Raw genomic sequence first — 27,479 nt, 5'->3', positions numbered from 1 at the left:
CTCTTTGGCTGATTAACATTCTACGGTCTTTAATAGGTGTTTATTGGTTTGTTTTTGTTTCATTCGGTATTTTGTGTTTTCGTTTTGTGCTTTTATGCTGTGAACTGCCTTGTGATTGGTATACCAGTTTAATAAATATAATATTAGTAGTAACAACAACAACAACCTGCTCTACATGGGGCTGCCTTTGGCAAGTGCTCAGAAACTTCAACTTGCTCAAAGAGCTGGAGCAAAATTGCTGACCAGGGCTGGTTATCGGGAGCAGATTGTTCCAAGAAGCTCCACTAGCTACTAGTCTGGTTTGGGGGCACAATTCAAAGTGCTGGTTAAGAACTATAAAGTTCTACACAGTTGAGGTCCAAGCTATCTGCAGGACCATACAGTGGTGCCTCGCAAGATGAAATTAATTCGTTCCGCGAATTTTTTCGTCTAGCGAATTTTTCGTCTTGCGAAGCACGAAATCCCATAGGAATGCATTGAAAATCAATTAATGCGTTCCTATGGTCAAAAAAAGTCCAAACAAAGCCAAATTTGGTACAACAAGAGTTTATTAAGTGCTCTTTAAAGTCACACATACTGTAAAGAGCATTTCAAAATTCAAACCCAGAATTTTTTTAAAAAAACAGCAGAGTGGCCCAATGGTCACAGAAAATCATAAAAATGCAGAAAAAAAACAAGCTTCCAGATTCTTGCAAACCCCTCCTCAACTGTTCCCCCAGCCACCCAGCACACAGAAATTCAAATCCAGAATTTTTTTTAAAAAAACAGCAGAGTGGCCCAATGGTCACAAAAAATCATAAAAATGCAGGAAAAAACCACACAAGCTTCCAGATTCTTGCAAACCCCTCCCCAACACCAAGTCCTTGAATTCCAAACACCCCAACCCAAAATCCAACCCCCCCCCAAAAAGTTTTAAAAGCTTAACTTACCAAATGGCTGCAAAAGAAGTTTTGGAAAAGCTTCAAAAATCACCAAAGTCTTTAAAAACCTCAAAAAAGGCTACTATGTACACTGCGTTCTATGAGTTGCTCCTCGAAGTCAAGTCGCAACTGTATTAACGGTGTTAAGAAAAAGGAAACAAACTTGCAAGACGTTTTCATCTTGCGAAGCAAACCCATAGGGAAATTCGTCTTGCGAAGCAGCTCAAAAAACGGAAAACCCTTTCGTCTAGCGAGTTTTCCGTCTTGCGAGGCATTCGTCTTGCGGGGCACCACTGTATTCCCTCACACATAATTCCCTGGACTCTAAGATCTTAGGGGGGAGCCCTTCTTTCGGCCCCCCCACCCTCACTGGCCTGCTTGGTGGGGACGCAGGAGAGGGCCTTCTGGGTGGTTGCTCCTGAACCACTTTGGAACTCTCTCCCTAGAGAAGCCAGACTGGCTCCCTCCTTGCTGGCATTCTGCCAGCGGGTGAAGACTTTCTGCTTCCTTGTCCTTGACAAGGACAACTGTGACTTTAAAGAAGAATGGGAACCTTTTACAAAGTACTTAAAGAAACAAACAACTGAACTGGACTCCTTGGCAGGTTTTGAATAAACATACACAAATTTATTATTGGTAACATATAGATAGATAAATTAAGGATCTTTACAATTTTATTATATGCAGAGATTAACATGTGCTGAAAAACCAGAGAGAGGAGCTGAGGGAAGTCTGGGTGGGGTGGGGTGGGAGGGTGGATTTCTGGTTTGGGGAGGGGGGAGAAGGTGGAAAAATGAGGGTGATATGTTTTTGATAAATTGTTGTGCTGAAATTATCAATATAAAAAAAAATATATAAAAAAAGACTTTCTGCTTCCAACAAGCCTTTGGGAATTGGCTGCTTTTAATGAAAGGGCTGGTGCTGTGCTGTTTTTATTGCAATTATCGGTATGGTTTGAATAGATTTCTAAGAATCATAGCATTGTCAAATTGGAAGAGACCCCAGGGGTCATCTTGTCCAACCCCCTTGTGCCACTTGGAGAGTATATTTGTGTGTGTGTGTGTGTGTGTGTGTAGTTTTAATGATTTTTTTCTATATTTTTTGGCTGTTGTTATTTTCATCTGTAAACTGCCTCAAGTGTGGAACTGAGGACTGCAAAAATGAGAGACCAAAATTGGCAGCTTTTATCTATCCCTGCCTAGGGAGCGTTCCCAACATCCTTTTAGAAAGCTAGTTCTGCTCCTGTGCCCCTGAAAGCAGCCTGGCATGCAGGAACGTCACAAGCGGAGCTTTTCCTGGCTCGGAAACAAGCCCGGAAAGGTTCGATCTCCTGATTTTGTAATGTAACTGGAACCAGAGAAACTCATTTGGAAGGAACCCCAAAGGTCATCCAGCCTAACCCTCTGCAATGTGTCAGAGGCGGAGGAGCAGAGACAGTAAAACACCGTGCAGGCGCGGCAGAAGTGAAGCAATGCCCTTGCTGGGAATCAATTCCCCTTGGGTTAATGAGAACGGTTGTTAATAGGAGCAAACCTTATCAACAGATAAGGCAACAGCGAGCAACAGAAACTACACCCCCAGGAGCCTTGCAAGAATTTTTGCAGGAGGGTGTCAGTGGCACCTGTGCCAGGTCCCACCCTCTCCAGATGACACCTGTGGAAATTCCTCTTTTACGATCCGCCTTCGCTTGGTTATCAATCCTGTGGTTATCAGCCGCCAGCAGATTGCGCTGGCAGGGATTGCACCCGGGCGGTGAACTGCAAAGGTGGCAAGTAGCTGGGTGCGTAGAGAATCCCTACCCCAATCCGTGGGGCTGAGACCCAGAGCTGGGGAAGCCTCCAGCCCAAGCAGCTGAGCTCAGCATCCCAAGAGAGAGACGCTTTGTAAGTTCTCCTGGTTCCCAGCTGACTTTTCCAGCCAAGCAAGTTGCCAGAAAAAAGGCGGGTGACCGTGTACCGTGGGCAACTTTTTTTTTTTGCCCGTGGGTAATCCAGGCTGCAGATCTAGGAAACGGATCCCGCCCTGTGCCACAGGCTGGCTGACACATCTCTGCCGCTCCTTGCACAAGCCTGTCGGTTTCTGATTAAGACCTAGATCTCGGCTGATCTGTTTTCTGGGAGGTGGGGGGGGGGAAACGATGACTGGCGCAGGTGGGCTTCAATTTGTGTTTTTGTTTTTTAAATTTTAAATTTTTATTAAGTGCAAATTAGAAAACATACATATTTACAACAAAAGAAAATACGAAAGAAAAAGAAAATACAGATAACCAAGGATAAAAATTAGAGAATACTTTGCCTCTTTTCATATTTACAGTTATTTATACCTCTATAAAATGCTATTCACAATAAAGGAGTGAAATGAAATATAAGATATCAGAAAAAAAGAAAAAAAGAACAAAGAAAAACTAAAGGAGTAAAAGAAAAGGATCATAGGTGAAAATTTTTAAAAGTAAATAAGTATTCACTATACATAGCCGTTTCCCATCTATATTTATATTCAATTGTATAATTTCATCTTGTCCTTGTTGTTGTTTAGTCGTTTAGTCGTGTCCGACTCTTCGTGACCCCATGGACCAGAGCACGCCAGGCACTCCTGTCTTCCACTGCCTCCCGCAGTTTGGTCAAACTCATGCTGGTAGCTTCGAGAACACTGTCCCACCATCTCGTCCTCTGTCGTCCCCTTCTCCTTGTGCCCTCCATCTTTCCCAACATCAGGGTCTTTTCCAGGGAGTCTTCTCTCCTCATGAGGTGGCCAAAGTCTTGGAGCCTCAGCTTCAGGATCTGTCCTTCCAGTGAGCACTCAGGGCTGATTTCCTTAAGAATGGATAGGTTTGTTCTTGTTGCAGTCCATGGGACTCTCAAGAGTCTCCTCCAGCACCACACACATCTTGCCCTTATCTACCTTAAAAAGTGTGGTTTTTTGTTTTGTTTTTTTTAAAAGACTTCAACCGGCTTCAATTTGATGCTGGTGCCAACCCATCCTCATTGGCTCAGCAACTCAAATGGCGAGCTGGGGAGGAGAGCAGGGCAGAGGTCCCTGAAATAATATGAAGAGGCACAACAGCTGTCGTGACCTGGCTGAGGCCGATGGGACCAGGCCTCTCCATCCTCAGGAATTACTATGGTACCTTGGGTTCTCAAACGCCTTGGTTCCCAAATGCCGAAACCCAGAAGTAAGTGTTCCAGTTTTTGAACGTTTTTCAGAAGCCAAACATCCGATACAGTTGTCAGCTATTGTTTCCAGAGTGCCTGGACCAATCAGAAGCTGCACCTTGGTTTTCAAACATTTCGGAAGTCAAACGGACTTCCGGAATGGATTAAGTTTGGCACTTCTGTTTTTGCTGTTTGTTTTGCGTTTTTGTTTTTGAGGCTTTTTCGGTCAATTTGTTTTTGTGACTGTGTGGATGATGATTTTTATCATCTACAACACTGTCTGATTTATTTTTTAGTACAGTGGTACCTCGGGTTAAGAACTTAATTTGTTCTGGAGGTCCGTGCTTAACCTGAAACTGTTCTTAACCTGAGACACCACTTTAGCTAACGGGGCCTCCCGCTGTGCCGCTGTCATACAATTTCTTTTCTCATCCTGAAGCAAAGTTCTTAACCCGAGGTACTATTTCTGGGTTAGCGGAGTCTGTAACCTGAAGCGTCTGTAACCCGAGGTACCACTGTACAGTACATTGTTTATTGCTTTCATTTTATGGATCAATGGTCTCGTTAGATAGTAAAATTCATGTTAAACTGCTGTTTTAGGGGTTGTTTTTAAAAGTCTGGAACGGATTAATCCGTTTTGCATTACTTTCTATGGGAAAGCGCACCTTGGTTTTGGAATGCTTTGGTTTTGGAACGGACTTCCGGAACGGATTACGTTTGAGAACCAAGGTACCACTGTATAATAGAATCATACAGTTGGGAGGGACCCCGTGGGTCATCTAGTCCAACCCCTTTGATCCAGAAATCTCAGCTAATGGGGGAATAGGGAGCTTCTTAGCAACTTGGCACGTATTGCAAACAACAGACCCCAGGAGTCTTCAGGGGGAAGCAGTCTTGACTGCTTAGAGTGGCATGCCCTCCAACATTTCTCCGGTGAAAATAGGGATATTCCATTCCTTCAGTGCAGGGGGGTTGGACTAGATGACCCCTGGGGTCTCTTCCAACTCTTCAATTAAAAAAATACCCTCCAATTGGCAAATCCTAATGGTAGAATAACTGCAGCCAGCGAAAGCAACAGGAAGAGTAAGAGGACAGCCAAAACAAAAAGTCTATAAGGATTGAAGAATCTTTAAAGAATATTTAGAAAACTATGGAATAAAAGTAAACATCTTGGCAGAATTAGACTGATCCCTGTATTGTATAAATATAAGTTTGCAGGGAGGTAAAATGAAATTATATAAGAAATATGTAACTGTGCGGTATAAAGTAATGGATAGATAAAGTACAATGAGATTAACTGGAAGTCAGTTTTAAATTTCTTCTCTATAAGTTTTATAATTGTGTTCAATATCTGGAGTATACATGATGATAATTATATTAATCTTCTTGTATCTTATAGAGTGGTGGTTTGCTTGATTCTTCTGTTATTTGTTTGTTTGTTTGTATGTTTGTTTACTTGTATGTACGGCTGTTTTTTCATAAATGTACTTATTTTAAAGGGACGCAGGTGGCGCTGTAGGTTAAACCACAGAGCCTAGGACTTGCGGTTCAAATCCCCATGACGGGGTGAACTCCCGTTGCTCGGTCCCTGCTCCTGCCAACCTAGCAGTTCAAAAGCACGTCAAAAGTGCAAGTAGATAAATAGGTACTGCTCCCGCGGGAAGGTAAATGGCGTTTCCGTGTGCTGCTCTGGTTCACCAGAAGCTGCTTAGTCATGCTGGCCATGTGACCCGGAAGCTTTACGCCGGCTCCCTTGGCCAATAAAGCGAGATGAGCGCCGCAACCCCAGAGTCGTCCACGACTGGACCTAATGATCAGGGGTTCCTTTACCTTTACTTATTTTAAATTTATATATACAGTGGTACCTCGGGTTACAGACACTTCAGGTTACATACACTTCAGGTTACAGACTCCACTGACCCAGAAATAGTACCTCGGGTTAAGAACTTTGCTTCAGGATGAGAACAGAAATCGTGCTCCAGCGGCACGGCAGCAATGGGAGGCCCCATTAGCTAAAGTGGTGCTTCAGGTTAAGAACAGTTTCAGGTTAAGAACGGACCCCCGGAACGATTTAAGTACTTAACCTGAGGTACCACTGTATATGTATGTGTATATGTATACACACACACACACACACACACACACACACACACATATATATATTATAATAATAGAAATAAAAATTAAAAATACCCTCCAACATTTCTCTGATGAAAATAGGGATGGCCTTAGGAAAAACAGGGCATTCTGGGATCAGATCAGAAACCGGAATGTCTTCTGCAAATCCAGGACTCTCCCTGGAAAAGCAGGGGCGCTTGGAGAGTCTGGAATGATGTGAGGCTGCTTTAAATGCATAGTTCAGAGAGAGCCTTGGTTTGCTTGCACGGTTCTCCGGTGCTCACAGGCTGTATCTCTCACACACCCGTTGCCCCTTCCTGATTCCGAAGGCCCCTTTGTCAACCCCAAATTCTGAATGTGCCTCACTCGGGCTTGTCATCCCATCTTGTGCTTCCTTGACCCGGAGGTGTTTGGAACATGTTGAATACACCGCAGCGTTACCTGTGGGGAGGTGACCTTGTTTGATCTGCCCTAAGGCGGGGGTGGGAAGAAGGTAGATCAGGATCTCCTGGCAGAAATCCAGGTGATTTCCTTTATCAGTAGAAGGAAGAATAACAAGATGTCTGGGATGATTCTCTGTGGCAACCTTTAAACTGCAAAACTCCCTCCCTTCAGATGCGATGTACAGGGGTTTTTTTCAGGCGATGCTGAAGAAACACGCCTTTTCTCAGCCTTTTGGCATTTGAGGGTTATGCATGCAAACATAATTTTATTTGCATGCCGCCTTTCCATAGATAAAACCATGCATCATCATCATCATCATTTTTGTTATTGATATCTTCTTCTTTTCCGATCACTCGCAGCCGAGTAAGATTGTCTTCCATAAACACTGTTTTAACAATGAGTCCATAAGTGACTGTGGAGACCAGTTCTGGATCCACACGTCCTTCCACAGTGGGGACATTGGTATCCGGGCGGGAGTTGATCATGGTGTGGATTTGCCAAGCGTGCCACAAATCCAACTCAATGGAGTAACATTGAAAAATGTCAATCACTTCTCCTACCTGGGCAGTTATCTTTCCACAAGGGCCGACATTGATGCTGAAATCCAGCATCACCTGAGCTCTGCAAGTTCAGCTTTTTCCTGATTGAAGTGCAGAGTGTTTGAGGACCGGGACATTCACAGGGAAACCAAAATGCTTGTTTACAAAGCTATTGTACTACCAACTTTACTGTATGCTTGTGAAACATGGACCACTTATAAACACCATCTCCAACTCCTCAAAAGATTCCATCAATGGTGTCTCCGAAAAAATTTACACATCATTTGGGAAGACAGGTGAACTAATGCCAGTGTACTGGAAGAAGCATAGATCACCCGTGTCGAAGCAATGATTCTTCAACATCAACTTCGTTGGACTGGTCATGTTGTGCGGATGCCTGATTATCGTCTTCCAAAGCAACTACTCTATTCCGAACTTAAAAATGGAAAGTGTAATGCTGGTGGTCAACAAAAGAGGTTTAAAAATATGCCGTCCATCTAACTGTGTTGCCCCAGCCATTCTGGGCAGGTTCCAACAAAACATTAAAGCACACACACAAAAAACATCAAGGCTGCTTACAGCATGAAAAAAACACAGGATTGCAAACATGGCAAAAGCAGCCATAAACAATAAATACAACATATCAAAAAGTGCAGAACCAAATCAATCAATTGCCACATAACTCATAATAAGATCTAAAATAAAGCCACACAAAATTAATATTGATAACAACCCCCATTAAAACATCACCCTCCCTTAAATTTATTTAGTGTGTGTGTTTGAATAATAATAGTTATTTATTATTTATACCCCATCCATCTGGCTGGGTTTCCCCAGCCACTCTGGGCTACTCCCAGCAGAATATTAAAAAACATGATCAAACATCAGACATGATCAAACATTAAAAACATGATCAAACATCAGACATTAAAAACTTCCCTAAACAGGGCTGCCTTCAGAACAGGACAGCAATACAACGGTACCTCGGGTTACAGATGCTTCAGGTTACAGACTCCACTAACCCAGAAATATTACCTCAGGTTAAGAACTTTGCTTCAGGATGAGAACAGAAATCGCCTGATGGCAGCAGCAGGCCCCATTAGCTAAAGTGGTCCTTCAGGTTAAGAACAGTTTCAGGTTAGGAACGGACCTCCGGAACGAATTAAGTTCTTAACCCGAGGTACCACTGTGTGTGAAAGTAGCAATATTGACCGTTTACATTTGACAGTCACTTTCTATGTACAAAAAATGTTTCAGAGCAACTTTAGAAGGTGAACTAAAAACAGCCAAAACCAATTAAAAAGCAAAGGGTTCTTTTAAAAAACAAACAACCCAGCATTTTTCCCCCAGCTGGAACTTGCTAGAACTCTGTTCCATCACCTCTGAGGTGGAAATCATTGCTGTTATAAGAAAACAACGGAGGTTTTTTTCCTGGTGGGTTCTGGCACCTCTTTTCCCCCTAGAAGAATAGCACTGATACAACAGCAATGCACAAAAGCAACACGACAGCAGAGGATAACTTAATGATGATGATTAATAAGGATAATAATCATGGGCTCCTTATTGTTGATGGTGGAGAATTCCTGTCTCGGTTCCCCCTCAGAGCTCGCATGAGCTGACATCCTTTGGCGGCTACACAAATCTGTGACACATCTCCCTCTTGTGGCTGCGATACCAACCTGTTAACAGCAGAAATGCCCCTTTTTTTCTTCTTGAAATAACAGAACTTTATTTAGAAACTGTTTAAAAGTAGAAAAAACCCTGTCAAGAGGAATCTGGGTGGAAGATGGTTTAGGGCACAAAGTATCTAGGAGGCCACAAGAGAAATAGCCCCTCTGATGTTTTAAATAATGGCTTGCTTTTTTGGCATTTGATGAATTTGGGTCTTCCTCTGAATTTCCATAGGGATTCATCTTAGCTGTGGCTGTGGGCTATTTATTTATTTATTATAGCTGAAAAGAAGCTGATGCTTCTTGAAGCTTCCCATCACCACTCAAGGCTCCTTCATTCTTCTAGCAGTAATTCATACTTTCTTCTTCTTCCTCTTCTTCTTCCTCCTCTTCTTTCTCTCCCCCCCCTCCTCCTCCTTCTTCCTCCTCTTCTTCCTCCTCTTCTTCCTCCTCCCCTCCTCCCCCTCCTCTTCTTCCTCCTCCTCTTCTTCCTCCTCTTCTTCTTCTTCCTCTTCTTCCTCATCATCTTCTTCTTCCTCTTCTTCCTCCTCCCCCTCTTCTTCCTCCTCTTCTTCTTCCTCCTCTTCTTCCTCCTCCCCTCCTCCCCCTCCTCTTCTTCCTCCTCTTCTTCTTCCTCATCATCTTCTTCTTCCTCTTCTTCCTCCTCCTACTCCCCCTCTTCTTCTTCTTCCTCTTCTTCCTCCTCCTCCTCTTCCTCCTCCTCTTCTTCTTCCTCTTCCACCTCCTCCTCCTCCCCCTCTTCTTCTTCCTCTTCTTCCTCTTCTTCTTCTTCTTCTTCCTCCTCCTCCTCTTCTTCTTCCTCTTCTTCATGCAACATGACTGGACGCAGAGCATACCTCGTCTGCAGCCTGCAATTAAGACTAAGTACTCTCATTGGAAGCAATCACATACTGCGTCCCTGTTCTCTAGAGCCAGGCTGACATTTCTCAGAATATGTTTTCCCCCTATAACAAAATTTATGAGTTCCCCTCCCTCTCTCCCTCCTTCCCTCCCCGGCCCTTAAATGCAAGGTGCAGGTGCAAACTAAGAGCTAATAGCACCCCCTCTTTACCTTCTATAATTTTTATTAAATTTTCTGTTTTACATTTTGGAATATTCATTTAAACAACCTTAAGATATCAATGACTTCCCTTCTTCTCTTTCCATGGTTCATTTTGCACATCATAAAAAAGGTAAAGGTACCCCTGACCGGTAGGTCCAGTCGTGGACGACTCTGGGGTTGCGCGCTCATCTCACTCTATAGTCCGAGGGAGCCGGCGTTTGTCCGCAGACAGTTTTTCCGGGTCATGTGGCCACATCATAAATCCCTGCATATTTTACAAAAACTAAACCATTCAGTATTCCATTATTACATCCATTAAAACTCATTTACACTGTTGAATTGATCTTAATGCTGCCAACATTTTCAAGTGTACACAATTCCCCCACCCCCATATATTCAGTAAACATTTTCCAGTCTTCTCTAAACACATGTTCTTGTTCTCTTATTCTATATCTTAGGTCCGCAAGCTGCACATATTCCATCAATTTAAGTTGCCAATCTTCTTTAGTTGGGACTTCTCTCAGCTTCCATTTTGGGGCTAACAAAACACGGGCCGCAGTAGCAGCATACATAAAGAACCTTTTTTGACACCTGGGGATTTCCATCTGAATTATCCCCAACAAAAAGGACTCTGGTTTTTTTTTTTTTTTTACAATTCATTATGGATTATTTTACGGGTCCAAATAGCACCCCCTCTTGGGCTATTGCACAGCTCAAGATTAATTTATTTTTTAAAGGTGCAGAGCAGCAGAAATAGCTGTGCACCTGCCCGGGGGGGGGGGGAGGCGTGGAGGACTGAGAGAGAAGTAAATGAGGGGGGAGAGAGAAAAGGGCACATACTCTGGAGACTTTCCATCAAAAACAGCCTTCTGGGGTAGAAGGCCAAAGTGCAGAATAGGGCGCAATATCCATGCCTGGGAGAAAAAAATTATGACAAAGTGGTGGCTGATGGGTCATTTGCAGCCGAAAAAATGGCAGTGATAACCTGCTTATATAACCGTGTACAGTGGTCCCTTGGTTCTCAAACTTAATCCGTTCCGGAAGTCCGTTCCAAAACCAAAGTGTTCCAAAACCAAGGCACACTTTCCCATAGAAAGTAATGCAAAATGGATTAATCCGTTCCAGACTTTTAAAAACAACCCCTAAAACAGTAATTTAAGATGAATTTTACTATCTAACGAGACCATTGAGACATAAAATGAAAGCAATAAACAATGTACTGCAGTCACACAATCAATCAGTCAGTAGCTGAACTGGGTTCCACACAATCACAAAAAGCCACAAAAAAGCAAAATAAATAGCAAAAACTGACAGACCTCAGCATAACACTCAAAACGGAAGTGTGGCACTCAAGTTGTCAGTGTAAGACTCAAAATGGAGCATGCTCAGCTTCTGAAAACGTTCGCAAACCGGAACACACACTTCTGGGTTTGCAGTGTTTGGGTTCCAAGTTGTTTGAGTACCAAGGCGTTTGAGAACCAAGGTACCACTGGTACTTAATTTGATGGGGGTGATTAACTTATTAATCGTCTTTTACGTGGTCATCTCAAGCTGAAGTGCACTAAAATGAGCCAGGAAAAATCCCCCACCCCAGTTAAAACACACACAAAACTACAGATACCTTTAAAACAAGTAAGGAAAATGTTGGGAAAATCTACTGGAAAGTGTGGGATAACAACCGCTTCATATGATGCCATATAATCTGGCTTTGAAGAAATCAGCACGAATGCTCAGTGAGCATTCAATAACCCCACCCTGTTTCTGTGCATGGAATTAAGAGCTGGTGCAGTGGTGTGTGTGTGTAATGATGATGATGATGATGATGATGATGATAATAATAATAATAATAATAATAATAATAATAATAATAATAATTTATACCCTGCCCTCCCCAGCCAGAGTCGGGCTCAGGGCGGCTAACACCAATAAAATAAAATCACAGTAAAAACATAATAGGGGAAAAAGAGAGGAAGGAAAAAAATTCCCCAATTTAAAATACAGGTTAAAATGCAATTTAAAATGCAGCCTCATTTTAAAATAGCTGATAAATCAAGAAGAGAAACATAAGGGTCAGACCGAGTCCAAACCAAAGGCCAGGCGGAACAGCTCCATCTTGCAGTCCCTGTGGAAAGATGTCAAGTCCCGCAGGGCCCTAGTCTCTTGGGACAGAGCGTTCCACCACATTGGGGCCAGTGCTGAAAAGGCCCTGGCCCTACTTGAGACCAATCTAACCTCCTTGAGGCTTGAGACCACCAAAGTGTTGTCATTTGTGGACCTTAAGGTCCTCCGCGGGACATACCAGGAGAGGTGGTCCCGTAGGTACGAGGGTCCTAGGCCACATAGGGCTTTAAAGGTCAAAACCAGCACCTTAAACCTGACCCTATACTCCACCGGGAGCCAGTGCAGTTGGTAAACACTGGATGAATGTGATCCCGCGGCAAGGACCCCGTAAGGAGCCTCACTGTGGCATTCTGCACCTGCTGGAGTTTCTGGGTCAGCTTCAAGGGCAGCCCCGTGTAGAGCGAGTTACAACAATCAAGTCTGGAGGCGAGCGTCGCATGCATCACTGTGCCCAGACTGAAATGGGTGTGTGTGTCAACTTGTCCACCTTGGGCAGCAAAATACCTCTGCCTGACACTGTTCCTGCTAGGCGTCTCGGCTGCCAGCCCCATCCCAACGCAGACTCCAGCCTCGTTGAGACCCATCTATTCAGTCCCATTAGCGGATTGGCATTTAAACAGGCACGGACATGCTTTCGGTTGTGTATACACTGCCTCTCGACAAACACACACAACAGAATTTGCCCTGACCTCTTCCCCCGAGAGGAGGGCTTGTGTGTTTTCTCCCACCCACCCACCCCCCTTCGCCTTTGCTTTCGCCCCCATATCATTGCCAAGAAGTGAATTAGAAGCAATCCAGCGCTGCTTTTGTTTGAAGACGAGATAATACCATCAGTTCACACTGAGCTAAGGTGTGGCTTAGCTCTGGGCTTAAAGAGATGAGGGGTTGAGGAGGCCCTGAACTCTCTACACCCAGGACCTCGCTGTGAATCTTGAAGTCCTATGGGGCAGATGTGCCCCTCTGATCATCCCTGTCTGGCCCTCTCCAAGTCACGCCCCTCAAGGGCCCTTCTAGGTACCCAGGGTGTTTTGGGGGTGTCTGGAATCACTGGATTAGAGAATCAGAGAACTGTAAAGCTGGAAGGGACCCCAAAGGTCATTCCACCCCGTACAACGCAGGAATCGTAGCTGAAGATTTCCTGACAGACTGAGCTCTAAAAGCCCCCGAGTGAAGGAGAGTCCAGAGGGCACCAGGTTGGGGACGGTGGCAAGAAGGTTGGACAAGGTGTTTTCTTTACTGAGGAGATTCTCCCGGTTTCCCAATTCCCTTCAGCTTGGGCTTACCTGCCAGGTGATGCTGTGATAAGGTTTCCGCCCACATGGGAGAGAGTCGGTAATACAGATTATCCTACTATCAAGAGAGATTAACCCGCCACTACAGAGGCTTACACCCAGGCAGAAAACATCGAAACTTCCATTTTCAGACTTACTGTTACTACTGGGTTTTGCAATGTACACACACACACACACACACACACACAAACAGCTAATCCATGCTCAGAGACTTGGTTGTTTGCACGACCCCCTGGGAATCGGTCACGTAGGGAGCATGAGACATTTTTTAGGGGGCTGATGGGGACACGGGGCGTGTGTGTGTGTGTGTGTGTGTGTGTGTGTGTGTGTCATCCCTGAGATCAGCAAAGTACCACAGGCTTAGCTGCTGTTTATTGGCTTATAACTGAAAACTCGGCTCTTGTTTCCTCCTCCCTCCTGATCCATTTTCCTTTTATGCTGTATCTTTTAAGATTGTAAACATGAAAGCAGAGAACCGTCTTTAAAAGAAAGAAAGAAAAAGTGATCTGTAAGCTTTTCCCTGTCTGTGTGAATGCGTGTGTCCTTATTCTTTTTTGGCCGAAGAGCGGGATAGAAATTCTTTAAATAATCAATGGATAAATATTTACAGGAGAAGCCAGGCTGGTTCACATCGGTTTTAGGGCGGGGTTTGGGGGACAGAAGAGGCTTGACAGAGAGATTTCGGAGGCCAGGTGTCACGGCAAACGCTGTTTGTTCTCTGAACATTATCCTGTGTCTATAGAGCTGCCCTAATACCTCTGCTAGCTCTGAAGATAAAAAGAGCCTTGCAAGATTAGGTCAAGGATCCATGCGGCAGAGCATCCTGTTTCACACAGTAGCTACCCAGAGGATCCTTTCAAGAAACCCACACGTTTCTCCTGCTACTGCTTCTCACCAGGAGAGTCCATCTCACCCCCCAGCACTAGGAGCCAACAAGACACACCCTCTCTTCCATGGATCAGGGCTGATCAGGCTTGGAGGAAGATGGGGAGTCACCTAATATTGGGTCAGGGACCTTCCATGGTTTCCGAAAGGGGGTCTCTCCCTGCGCTGCCTGGTGGGACCTCTTGCGCTCCACCAATGATTTTTAGATTAGAATTGTGTACAGATTTTCAGAAGGGATGCACGACAAATCTGAAGAATAGTGAATTGTGCAGGCTGTTTATGTTAGCCAGATTTAATATGTTTCCCTCGATGATAGCCTCGATGATAGTAAGAGGAAGATATTTAGCTCTCCCAGAAGCAGAGAGTCTCTGCAAAATGTAGTAAACAGGAACCTGATACTTTGGAGCATATTTTATTTTCTTGTGATTTTGGCATTTATGCCAGAAGACCATTACAACTTAACAGGCTCAATTCTATGCCGCCAACGGTTCAGGACCTGCTCTTGGACAGGAACGATCAAATTACTTTAATAGTGGCTGAATTTTTGAGGTCTGTCCATGTAGAAAGACTGGGCCATTATAAAGAGATTTAGTGGTTCTTAATTGATCGGTGATGTGGTAGTGTGATATTGTATTATTTATGCAAATTGATTTTCTCTGGAGTTAAAGATCTGACTGGGACAAACCTTGTTATGCTGAATTTATATTTTGCACAATTTGTATCCGGTGTTTGTTTGATAATGTGTGGTTTGCTATGCCTAATAAAGGATTGACTTTTATAAAACTTTATTCGCATTAGCCAATGGCCATAGCGACAGTAAAACATTACAGTACACGCAGAAAAGGAAATTTGATATAAGAGCACAATTTAAAGTCCTGAATCAGCCGTCAGTTAGTGGCCCTTATTCTGATTGCCCTTGCTATGAACCTGGCAACCTTTGCTGTTATCTGCTCATTTTGATCTGATAGAAGAAAGGACATTGTGGCAGTGGCTGAGCGCCCTGGGATGGTTAGTACGAGTCGGGTGATGATCTCGTTCCTCAGGTCTTTGTAGAGAGTACAGAACAGGAGGACGTGTGCCGCTGTTTCGGTGCTATCATCTCCACAGGGGCAAAGACATTTCTCAGGTGGGATCTTTTGGAATCAACCCTCAAGTACCGCAGATGGCAAAACATCCAGTCTTGCAAGTGTAAAAGCACGTCTGTATTTTGGGATAAGGGACATGGGTGGTGCTGTGGGTTAAACCATTGAGCCTAGGACTTGCCGATCAGAAGGTTGGCGGTTCGAATCTGAGCTCCTGTTGCTCGGTCCCTGCTCCTGCCAACCTAGCAGTTCGAAAGCACGTCAAAGTGCAAGTAGATAAATAGGTGCTCTGGTTCGCCACATGACCCAGAAGCTGTACACCGGCTCCCCCAGCCAATAAAGTGAGATGAGCGCCACAACGCCAGAGTCGGTCACGACTGGACCTAATGGTCAGGGGTCCCTTTACCTTTACTATTTTGGGATAATAGGTTTGTGCAGATATGGGGCCAGAGAATCAAAATGGAGAGGTGGAAAATGAACATACCAAGGGCAGAATTTCCTTATAGTGGCCAGGTTGTTCTGATGCACGATATCTTTTAGATGTTGACCAGTTAGACTGTTTACTTTAGTGGGGCCCATAGTGAGTAGGTGTTGTGGGGATAGGCCACAAGAGTGAAGTTTTTGATAGTGAAGTTTTAAGCCAGGCACTTTTATGGGAGTCTTGAAGTACTAGGGATAGTAAACCAGGGGGATTTGAGTTTAGGCAGAGCCAGAAGTTTAGAGTTCTTTGCCAAGTCCGTACTTCTACTGAAGGGAGACTTGCCTCCAGTCTCAATGATGCGTTTGGGACGCATGGCGGTGCAGAAAAAAATCTGCCTTAGAAACTTTGATTGAACAGCTTCCAAAGTGCTATGGGCTCCACCAATGAACTGCTCCTTAAGGATCATGGAATTGCAGAATTGGGAGGGGCCACCAAAGGTCATCCATTCCAACCCCCTGCAATGCTGGAATCTCAATGAAAGCATCCGAGACAGCTCTCCCATCTACAGAACAATACCAATGCCTAACCGCCAGTACCCAAAACAAAAAAAAAAAATTTCCTTCCAGTAGCACCTTAAAGACCAACTAAGTTAGTTCTTGGTATGAGCTTTCGTGTGCATGCACACTTCTTCAGATACACTGAAACAGAAGTTGCCAGATCCTTCTATATAGTGAGAAGGTGGGGAGGGGTATTACTCAGAAGGGTGGTGGGAATGGGTGATTGGCAGGTAGCTGTGATGAGCCTGTTGACGACTCTTAACGACTGCAATAGGTCTTACAGGAAAAAGCAAGGGTGAGAAGGTGAAAAATGGCTTTGTCATGTATAATGAGATAAGAGTCCAATGTCTTTGTTCAGACCAGGTCTCTCCATGGTTTTAAGTTTGGTAATGAGTTGCAATTCAGCAGCTTATAGAAGGATCTGGCAACTTCTGTTTCAGTGTATCTGAAGAAGTGTGCATGCACACGAAAGCTCATACCAAGAACTAACTTAGTTGGTCTTTAAGGTGCTACTGGAAGGAAAAAAAATTTTTTTGTTTTGACTATGGCAGACCAACTTGGCTACCTATCTGTCGCCAGTACCCAGAAAGTTGTGACGATTTCCTACGAGGTAGGTGAAAACCAAGGGCTGGTGCCAATTTGCCAAGTGGAAAAATTCCTACCAGGCCCCTCAACGGCGACCAACCAAGGTCCATAGCAGGGTCAAGGAACGAAAATCTTATAGGATGGGAGGGTAGGAAAAACAGGAACAGGTGGTAGGCGGGAAAAGAGGGAGATCCCCGGCCGCACCTGCGTTAAATAGGGTAGGCCACGCCCCCAGAGCCAGCCAATTGGCTGGCCAGGGGGTGACTTGGTCAGGGATTCCCCCCCCCATGAATCCTCCAGAAGGTGTAAAGGTAAAGGTACTCCTGACTGTTAGGTCCAGTCGTTGACGACTCTGGGGTTGTGGCGCTCATCTCGCTTTATTGGCTGAGGGAGCCGGCGTTTGTCCGTAGACAGCTTCTGGGTCATGTGGCCAGCATGACTAAGCCACTTCTGGAGAACCAGAGCAGCGCACGGAAATGCCGTTTACCTTCCCGCCGGAGCGGGACCTATTTATCTACTTGCACTTTGACGTGCTTTCAAAGTGCTAGGTGGGCAGGAGCAGGGCCCGAGCAACGGGAGCTCTCCCCGTCATGGGGATTCAAACCGCTGACCTTCTGATCAGCAAGCCCTAGGCTCTGTGGTTTAGACCACAGTGCCACCTGCGTCCTGCAGAAGGTGTACCAGATGGGAAAAGTTTTCCAGCCTGAATAAGGCTCCCTATCCCTGAATTAAGCAGCTTGACACAGCACCCCCCCCCCCAGACTTCGGGAATGTTTTAGCGATTAGAGCAGTTGCATGATATGGGCAATTTTTCCGCAGAGGAAATACTGGTGGGTTTGGTAGGGTGTCCCTATTTTCAGTGGATAAATTTTGGAGGGTATGGAATAGGGAGTCCCCAAACACTGTCGCACAGAGAAACCAGCAGGGCAGAGAGAGAGAGAGAGGCAAAGACTTCCTGGTTCTGTGCTGCTTAGCTCCTAAATAGGTCACAAAGTCAGAGCAGGCGAAGCATCACCTGATTTGGGCACAAGGAAGGTGTGGCTCTGTCTCTACCACCCCCTCAGCCCAGAAGGATTAGATTCCTGCATTTAGGGGTGTGATATTTAAATAGGATTTAAAGTGTGATTCATTTGCGGCAGATCAGTTGCTGTTGCGCTGCGACCCCTTTATCTTTCGACCCCGGAGATGCGTCACTGCACGCATCAGGGAAGAAGTGTGCATTTTGGGTTTTTGTTTTTGCTTCCCTTAAAAAAAATAATTAGTTTGTCACAATTTTAACTTTAACCATTTCAAACATTACAATAAAAGGTTCTTTGTTTTTAAATGTCATAACATTTTTATTGTAATGAAAGATTAGTTTCCATCCACATTAACAGTCGGTAGGCTTTTGAAAGCGGTAACTGGCACATATGTGACCAGTGTATGCAGTTTATTAAGTGAATCCTCATCTTCATTGTGCTCCTTCCCTCCCTCCCTGGGTTCCATATTTAAGATTAAATTTACTGCATCTTATTACCATTGTCCAGCTGTTATATATCAATAGTTACCATAGCTGATCTCACATTACAAGGGTCATTACATCCCTGCCAGTGATTTTAACTGTTTACAGCGGTCTTTTAAATAAATTAAAAATTTACTCCGGTCTTTTAGAAATTCCTTCCCCAAAGCTCTGGCAACATTTATTTTACAAATTTGTAGAATTTTAGGATTGGAAGGGACCGCAAGTGTCATCTAGTTCAAGCCCAGGTGTCCATTTAAACCTCTATTTAAGAACCTCCCGAGGAAGAGAGTTCTTTTGAATATTTAGTGGGAATCTCCCTTCCTGTAATTTTAATTCATTGGTCCAGGTCCTGCCCTCTGGAGCACCAGAAAACAATCTGGCTCTGTCTTCCATGGGACAGCCCTTTGGAAAGTTGAAGACAGCTCTCGTATTGCCTCTTTTCCAGGTTTTCTCTTTTCCAGGCTAAATATACCCAACTCCCTCAACCGTTCCTCATCAGGCATGGTTTCCAGACTCGGTCACCCTCTTCTGCACATGTTCCATATGTCATAATAAGACAATTATTATCTTACTATTGCACAAGACAACAACAAGATGAAATGCCCTCTCGCCGAAAACGCAAGCTCTTTAAAATGAATCAAACCATTTCCACAAAGTCTGAAAACAAAGCCATTTCTGCAAATGCGCAGTTAAAATGAGCCACACACCGGGGAAAGCCTTCTCAAGCAGAAACACCTTCAGGTGTTGAATGGATTCATAGAACTAGTCCAACCCCCTGAAATGCGGGGATCTCAGCTAAAGCATCCACCATAATGCTAGGCACTTGAATAATTTCAGCTAGTAACTTGTTCCAGAGGGCTGGAAGTACAACACTAAAAGTCGAGCTTGTAGAAGGAACTAAGTGTAGCTCTGGGGCCCATGGTAGCCTCAGCAGTGCCCCACCTGGGGAGTGCAGTTGCCAGAGAGGAATATATGGGGGAACACGTCGTCACTTGCTGGGCCTACTTAGACCCATAGGCTGGAGATTCCCCAGTGCTGTTGCCATTTATGCAAATGCTAAATGGGCCACGTGGCATGTCAATTTCGGGGGGGAAACAAACCTGCTTTATTTATTTGGAGCATTTGTACTGCACCCTTCAGCCACGAGAAAAGCTCTCAAGAGAAGCTTGTTGTTGTTTAGTCGTTTAGTCGTGTCCGACTCTTCGTGACCCCCTGGACCAGAGCACACCCGGCACTCCTGTCTTCCACTGCCTCACGCAGTTTGGTCAAACTCATGTTCGTAGCTTCGAGAACACTGTCCAGCCATCTCGTCCTCTGTCGTCCCCTTCTCCTTGTGCCCTCCATCTTTCCCAACATCAGGGTCTTTTCCAGGGAGTCTTCTCTTCTCATGAGGTGGCCAAAGTCTTGGAGCCTCAGCTTCAGGATCTGTCCTTCCAGTGAGCACTCGGGGCTGATTTCCTTCAGAATGGATCGGTTTGATCTTCTTGCAGTCCATGGGACTCTCAGGAGTCTCCTCCAGCACCATAATTCAAAAGCATCAGTTCTTCGGCGATCAGCCTTCTTTATGGTCCAGCTCTCACTTCCATACATCACTACTGGGAAAACCATAGCTTTAACTATACGGACCTTTGTTGGCAAGGTGAGGCTTACAGAAAGTAAATTAAGCTGAGATGGCCTCTTCCTGCAGGTTTGCAATCTGAAAGGCACAACAAAAGGAAAAAGGGATGAGGAGGGAAGAGGGAAAAGCTGGTTCTTAAAGGCACCCATTCTTGAAGCTTATAGAATGACCAGCTGGAATGGAAACGGTTCAGGGGCAGGAGGGCTTGGGATGATCCCTGTTTTGCTGTTACATGTTTGACGAAGCCCTGAGAGGCGTCTCACAGCACCCCTGAGCTTATCCTGCCATGGAAATCTTATCTACCTGCTTTCACCTGGTGAGTGTCAGAGGGAGGGTGAGAAGAGCCAGGGGCATGCTGGAACCGTCAGGAAGGAACTTGCACCTCCCTTGCCCTGCCATTAAAAAATAAAAATCAGTCCTGCACTTTCCAATTTACCCTACTTGGGGGGGAGGGAAGTGTGAGACGATAAAACGACTGATTGAAGTCTTGCAAAAGAGGCAGGGTGAGCCAGGGAGCTAATCCCCAGAAACAAAAGTTTGTGGGGGGCAAAACCAAACAAGAATCCATTTCAGATTAAGCATAAAAAAACATTGCAACGTGAACCGACTTTTTTTCTTTGCAGGGGGCTTTGGAAAACACACAGCGGCGGAGTCTTTTGACACGGCTGTGCAAGGATGCACAACCACCCAGAGACTTGCTCGCCGGGCTGAGGGCCAAATTAGATGTTACACATTTGGCTTAGGGGCAAATTAGATGTGTAACATTCCCCTGATGGCTCCCCGCCCGTTCCGAACACAAGCCAAAGCCAGTCTCAAGAAAAAAGACAGGAGGAACTGGAGTCTTAATCCTTTCGCCACTGGTTAGAATTCTTGTTCCCTTGCCATTCTGGGCTCAGCCACTTGTTCCATGTATAGAAAGCATGGGTCTGGGCAGTTTCCCCCTTAGAATTGCTCCTTTCCCAGGGAAAACCCGCTGAATTGGAGCAAACATCCACGTGGAGAAAACCTGAATTGCCATTTGCTCCAACTGACCGCTATAGACTGGTTTTCCCCAGGGGAAGGCAGTGGGATGAAATGATAGGTTTTTAAACATGGGTAAAAGACGCCTGCTTCTTGGGAGAAAAGCAATGACAAACCTAGACAGCATCTTAAAAAGCAGAGACATCACCTTGCCAACAAAGGTCCGTATCGTTAAAGCGATGGTTTTCCCAGTAGTGATGTATGGAAGTGAGAGCTGGACCATAAAGAAGGCTGATCGCCAAAGAATTGATGCTTTTGAATTCTGGTGCTGGAGGAGACTCTTGAGAGTCCCATGGACTGCAAGAAGATCAAACCTCTCCATTCTGAAGGAAATCAGCCCTGAGTGCTCAGTGGAAGGACAGATCGTGAAGCTGAGACTCCAAGACTTTGGCCACCTCATGAGAAGAGAAGACTCCCTAGAAAAGACCCTGATGTTGGGAAAGATGGAGGGCACAAGGAGAAGGGGACGACAGAGGACGAGATGGTTGGACAGTGTTCTCGCAGCTACTAGCATGAGTTTGTCTAAGCTGCGGGAGGCAGTGGAGGACAGGAGTGCCTGGCGTACTCTGGTCCATGGGGTCACGAAGAGTCGGACACAACTAAATGACTAAACAACAACAACATGCAAACTAAGGCCTGGGGGCCGGATCCGCCCCAGTCGCCTTCTAAATCCAGCCCACGGACAGTCCGGGAATCAGCGTGTTTTTACATGAGTAGAATGTGTCCTTTTATTTAAAATGCATCTCTGGGTTATTTGTGGGGCTTGGGAATTCCTTCACCCCCCTCCAAAATATAGTCCAGCCCCCCAGAAGGTCTGAGGGACAATGGACCAGCCCCCTGCTGAAAAAGTTTGCTGACCCCTGCTTTATAGAAGGCTTTGAAATATTTTTGGAGACTTTATAAAAATGATACGAAAAGAAAGAAGAAAACAGTGGTTAGCCAGACCTCGTTGCTGGCTGCAAATTTGATTCTGGGATCAAATCAGAAACTGGGACGGCTTCTGTAAATCCAGGACTGCCCCTCGAAAATAAGGACACTTGGAAGGTCTGTCTTGTTGGATTCCCACGGACCTCTAGTTGCCCATTGTGAGAAAAGGATCCTCTTCTTATGTGCGCTGGATCATCACCTTGTCATGGTGAGTGGGCTTGCATGTTCCTTTGACCCTTGTGAGCGAAGCCATCAAGAATCTCGTACTCCCAGCAGGGTCGCCCAAGGCGGTAAGGTCAAAGGGAAGGAGCTAGACAAAGAATGATCCAAGAAGTCCTCAATGGCAGACCAGGCGGGTGATAACAAGCGATATGTTACAACCGCTGTGAAGGCGGATGAAGGCTGCAGCAGATAGGAATCTACCGGTTTGTCGTGACTGCTTCATGCCATCGGAACAGAGCCCTACTGCGAAGACTGTGCGTTGGTCAGTGTGCACTGATCTGCACACATAAAACAAATTCACGCACAGGTGTCCTCCAAAAACATAACCACTGACAACTGAGAAAGACTGGCCTGTGAGCGCTCCAGTTGGAGAACAGCCTTTACCAAAGGTGACCTGGGCTTTGAAGACACTCGAACTCAGGACGCAAGGGAGAAATGTCCTAAGAGGAAGGAACGCTTGGCAAATCCACACCGTGATCAACTCCTGCCTGGAAACCAATGTCCTCACTGTGGAAGGACGTGTGGATCCAGAATTGGCCTGAATAGTCACTTACGGACTTATTGTTAAAACCGTGTTCATGGAAGACAATCTTCCTTGGCTACAAGGGATCACCAAATAAGGAAAAAGAAGGAGGAGGAGGAGGAGGAGGGGGGGGAGGAGGAAGGGCAAGGGGCTGGGCTTTCTCCTCAAAGAAAAAGAAGGGAGTTTGGGTGCATTTGAGGGTGCTGGCTGCCTCACTCTGGGGATCTGTGGAATGTGGCTTCCTGTTGGACACACGACCCGGAAAGCTGTCTGTAGACAAGCGCCGGCTCCCTCAGCCTGAAAGCAAGATGAGCGCCGCAACCCCATAGTCACTTTAGACTGGACTTAACCATCCAGGGGTCCTTTTACCTCTCTGTTGGGGAACGTCTTAAAATCAAGAGAACTGCAATGTTTTGTTTGCACGTGGTTTTGAGGTGGGCATGGCAGTGGCAAAGCCAAGCCAGATTCCTTCCCAATCCCTTGGTAGGGACATTTAGGCCCACGAGCGCACTTTTGCAATGCTCAGGGGAGGTGGGGAGATGTCCTTTGGGTCACCTTTACCCTGCACACTCTCTGTTTGCAAGAGTGTCATCCTCATACTCTGCAGATCAAGGCAAACAAACAAGCCTTCACATTCCCCAGCTTAAGAGACAAGATCCTGTTAATGGGGATTTGGCTGGGAGTTAAAGAGGCCTGGCTGTTGCTCTTGCGGCTGGCAGACTCTTCTCTCTCTCTACAGACCCCCCTTCCTCAGGCAATTGTTGGCTGTCCGTTCTAAGACACCCCAAACCTCCACATTTACAAAGAGAGAGAGAGAGAGAAAGACAGGAAATATTCTCCTGACAAGAGAGAGTCAAAGGCAAAATGCCTTGAAGTGAAGGGCAATGCTGTTCTGATGGAAAGAATCGCGACTTATGGCCGGTTTGTTTTGGCTGCTTAAGAGCATAAAAAGAGTCTTGCAGGATCAGGCCAATGGTCCATCTTGGTCCAGCACCCTCTTCTCACTGCGGGCAACCAGATGCCCGTGGGACATGTGCAGGATCCGAGCACAAGAGCCCGTTGTTTCCACCAGTGTGGGGCTATGCCCTCCGACATTTCTCTAATGAAAATCGGAACGTCCTAAGGAAAAGCAGGCCATTCTGGGATCAGATCAGAAACCAGGATGGCTTCTGTAAATCGGGACTGTGCCTGGAAAATAGGCCAGGAGGTGTAGTGGTTAGAGTGTGGGACAAGGACCTGCAAGACCTGGGTTCAAATCCCCACTGGGCCATGAAGCTCGCTTGGTGTGACTTTGGTCCATTCGCTGCCTCTCACCCTCACCTACGGTACCTCACAGCCTTCTCCTCCTCCATGAATTTGTCCAATCCTTTCTCTTTTTTTTAAGCCATCCAAGATGGCGGCCATCGCTGCCTCCTGTGGCAGCGAGTTCCACAGTTCAACTGCACGAAGAGGGACTTTCTTTTATCTGCCCCAGATCTTTCGCCCTTTCCCAAACCTTATCAAACTCTACAATATCCTTTTGGAGGAGGAAGGTGTCAGCAGTGGAATGTTCACAAGCAGTGCAGCTTCTGTGATGGAGGTGGAAGATGAGAGACGGGTACTTAAATACAGGGGTCAGCAAACTTTTTCAGCAGGGGGCCGGTCCACTGTCCCTCAGACCTTGTGGGGGGCCGGACTATATTCGAGGGGGAGGGGAAATGAACGAATTCCTATGCCCCCAAATAATCCAGAGATGCATTTTAAATAAAAGGACACATTCTACTCAATTTTACTATCTTACGAGACCATTGATCCATAAAATGAAAGCAATAAACAATGTGCTGCAGTCACACAATCAATCAATCAATCAATCAATCAATCAGTCAGTAGCTGAACTGGGTTCCACACTGTCACAAAAACGGAGCAAAAAAGCTGCAAAAACAAAATAGACCTCAGAGTAACATTCAAAACGGAAGTGTGGCACTCAAATCGGAAGTGTAACACTTAAAAAGTAGTGTGTTTGGCTTCCAGAAAAAGTTCGCAAACCGGAACACTTACTTCCGGGTTTGCAGTGTTTGGGTTCCAAGTTGTTTGAGTACCAAGGCGTTTGAGAACCAAGGTACCACTGTACTAAGCAATCAGAGGAGGGACTTTGAGGATGATCTGAGTGTACAGCCATACCTCGGGTTGAAGTAGCTTCGGGTTAAGCATTTTCCGGTTGCGCTCTGCGGCGACTCGGAAGTAACAGAGTGCGTTACTTTTGGGTTCCACCGCTTGCGCATGCGCAGACGCTCAAAATGACGTCACATGCATGTGTGGAAGTGGTGAATCATGACCTGCGCAGACGTGCGGACGCGGGTTGCGTTCGCTTCAGGATGCAAATGGTGCTCCAGAATGGATCCCGTTCGCATCCAGAGGTACCACTATACAGGCAAGTTGATGGTGAGGGGGCACGTCCCACATCCCAAGCCGGTTCTTTGGACTCTGCCCAGATATGACCCTGGAGACAGCAAAGAAGGACAGCAAGCACTCAGGAGAGGTGTTCCCAACCCCTGATGCCAGTTCGCTGCCTGGCAGGGATGGCAACTAGAATGAAATATTGGGGGAGCCAGGTAACCCTCATGCCACATAATTGATCACATGGCACGGCACACACACACACCATTCGAATGGCAATACCCATCAACTTTGGGGCCCCCCAACCCCCTCAAATGCTTTCTTGATGGGGGGGTACATTAGCCACAGCAGAACAACTTACCATGATGCTCCACCTTTCCAACATCTGTGCTACTGAGCCTCAAACTTTGGGATTGTTGAAATATATCCAACAAAAAATCATAGAATCATAGAATCATAGAATCATAGAGTTGGAAGAGACCACAAGGGCCATCAAGTCCAACCCCCTGCCAAGCAGGAAACACCATCAGAGCACTCCTGACATATGGTTGTCAAGCCTCTGCTTAAAGACCTCCAAAGAAGGAGACTCCACCACACTCCTTGGCAGCAAATTCCACTGTCGAACAGCTCTTACTGTCAGGGAGTTCTTCCTAATGTTTAGGTGGAATCTTCTTTCTTGTAGTTTGGATCCATTGCTCCGTGTCCGCTTCTCTGGAGCAGCAGAAAACAACCTTTCTCCCTCCTCTATGTGACATCCTTTTATATATTTGAACATGGCTATCATATCACCCCTTAACCTCCTCTTCTCCAGGCTAAACATGCCCAGCTCCCTTAGCCGTTCCTCATAAGGCATCGTTTCCAGGCCTTTGACCATTTTGGTTGCCCTCCTCTGGACATGTTCCAGTTTGTCAGTGTCCTTCTTGAACTGTGGTGCCCAGAACTGGACACAGTACTCCAGGTGAGGTCTGACCAGAGCAGAATACAGTGGCACTATTACTTCCCTTGATCTAGATGCTATACTCCTATTGATGCAGCCCAGAATTGCGTTGGCTTTTTTAGCTGCCGCGTCACACTGTTGGCTCATGTCAAGTTTGTGGTCAACCAAGACTCCTAGATCCTAACCAAGACTCCTAGATCAAGCTAAAAAAGACTCCTACCAAGACTCCTAGATCAAGCTAAAAAATTAGCTTGAACTCAAGTTGGGTCTACTAGACCCATATTTTTTTTTTTAAGCAGTCACTTCTGGGGCCTCTCCAGGATCAAGGATCCTGAAGCTTAAGCATGGTGTAGTGGTTAAGAGCGGTAGACTCGTAATCTGGGGAACCGGGTTCGCTTCCCCGCTCCTCCACATGCAGCTGCTGGGTGACCCTGGGCCAGCCACACTTCTCTGAAGTCTCTCAGCCCCACTCACCTCACAGAGTGTTTGTTGTGAGGGAGGAAGGGAAAGGAGATGGTTAGCCGCTTTGAGACACCTTAAGGGGAGTGAAAGGTGGGATACCAAGTCCAAACTCTTCTTCTTCTCTACTGAAGACCCCTCGGCCCCTAGGAGTTGACTCCTAGGTGTCCCTGTGTGGCTCTCATTTTCAGCATCTGCCGGGTATTTCCGTCCCCTCCCCAGATTTCCAAAGGAGCCCACAAACAGCGTGCTGCTTCCTTGACTCACCCTGGTGGGAATTGTGAGTGGCGGCTCTCAAGGGGAGGGCTTTGTTCAAGCGGGAACCAGGCCAATTCCTGTGGAAAGACCTGTGATGTCCTCATAGGTGGGATGCCTCCGAGGTGCTGAAGGGGAACGACAAGAGGCGTCTTGTCGGTGAGAGATCGGTTGGGGCGGGAGAACCCTCCCGTTTCCGTTTCTCGCTTTAGCAACCTTCAGCTTGGTTTTCTTCACGTTTCCGTGCCAGTTTGTGATTCTCTCTTCAATCCTTTCCGAAAGTCCTCTCAGCATTCTGGTGCAAATTTCTCCTGCTGTTTGATTCTTTGTGTTTGGAGACGTGTGGATGTCAAAGACAGAGTTGTTCCACCTGGCCTTTGGCGTGGAATCATCTTGATCCCCTTCCCCTCTTTCCTTTTCCTTTTCTTCTTCTGTGATGGAACTCCTATTTGGGGACTTCTCTGGCTTTTTTCTGGCCCACCTAGGACCAGGCTGGATAGTTGGCCATGGTGAAGATTTGACGTTTTCATCCCCAAAAAGTTTATGATTTGAGTTTCTACTGAAATGAGGCTGTATTTTAATGTTGTATTTTAATCTTGTTTTTAAGTTGTATTTCAATCAATTGTTTTTATACCTGGTGTTAGCCGCCCTGAGCCCGGTCTTGGCTGGGGAGGATGGGGTATAAATTATTATTATTATTATTATTATTATTATTATTATTATTATTAGGTTCTGGGTTGTGTATTGTTTCACCATAGAACCACAGAGTTGGAAGGGAACCCGAGGGTCATC

General features: G+C 45.8%; 1 protein-coding gene across 5 annotated transcripts in view; it reads left to right on the top strand.

The window, feature by feature from the left end:
* The window catches only part of LOC310758668 (uncharacterized protein C8orf74 homolog), a 78,794-nt gene that overhangs the window by 36,477 nt on the left and 14,838 nt on the right, over nucleotides 1-27,479 (top strand). The gene's annotated exons all lie outside the window — the stretch shown is intronic.

The sequence above is a fragment of the Podarcis filfolensis genome (genome assembly GCF_964270895.1).
Source record: "Podarcis filfolensis genome assembly, chromosome: 3".
Lineage (NCBI taxonomy): Eukaryota > Metazoa > Chordata > Lepidosauria > Squamata > Lacertidae > Podarcis > Podarcis filfolensis.
The sequence above is the reverse complement of the archived record's forward strand: the minus strand, read 5'-3'. Positions and strand labels throughout refer to the sequence as shown.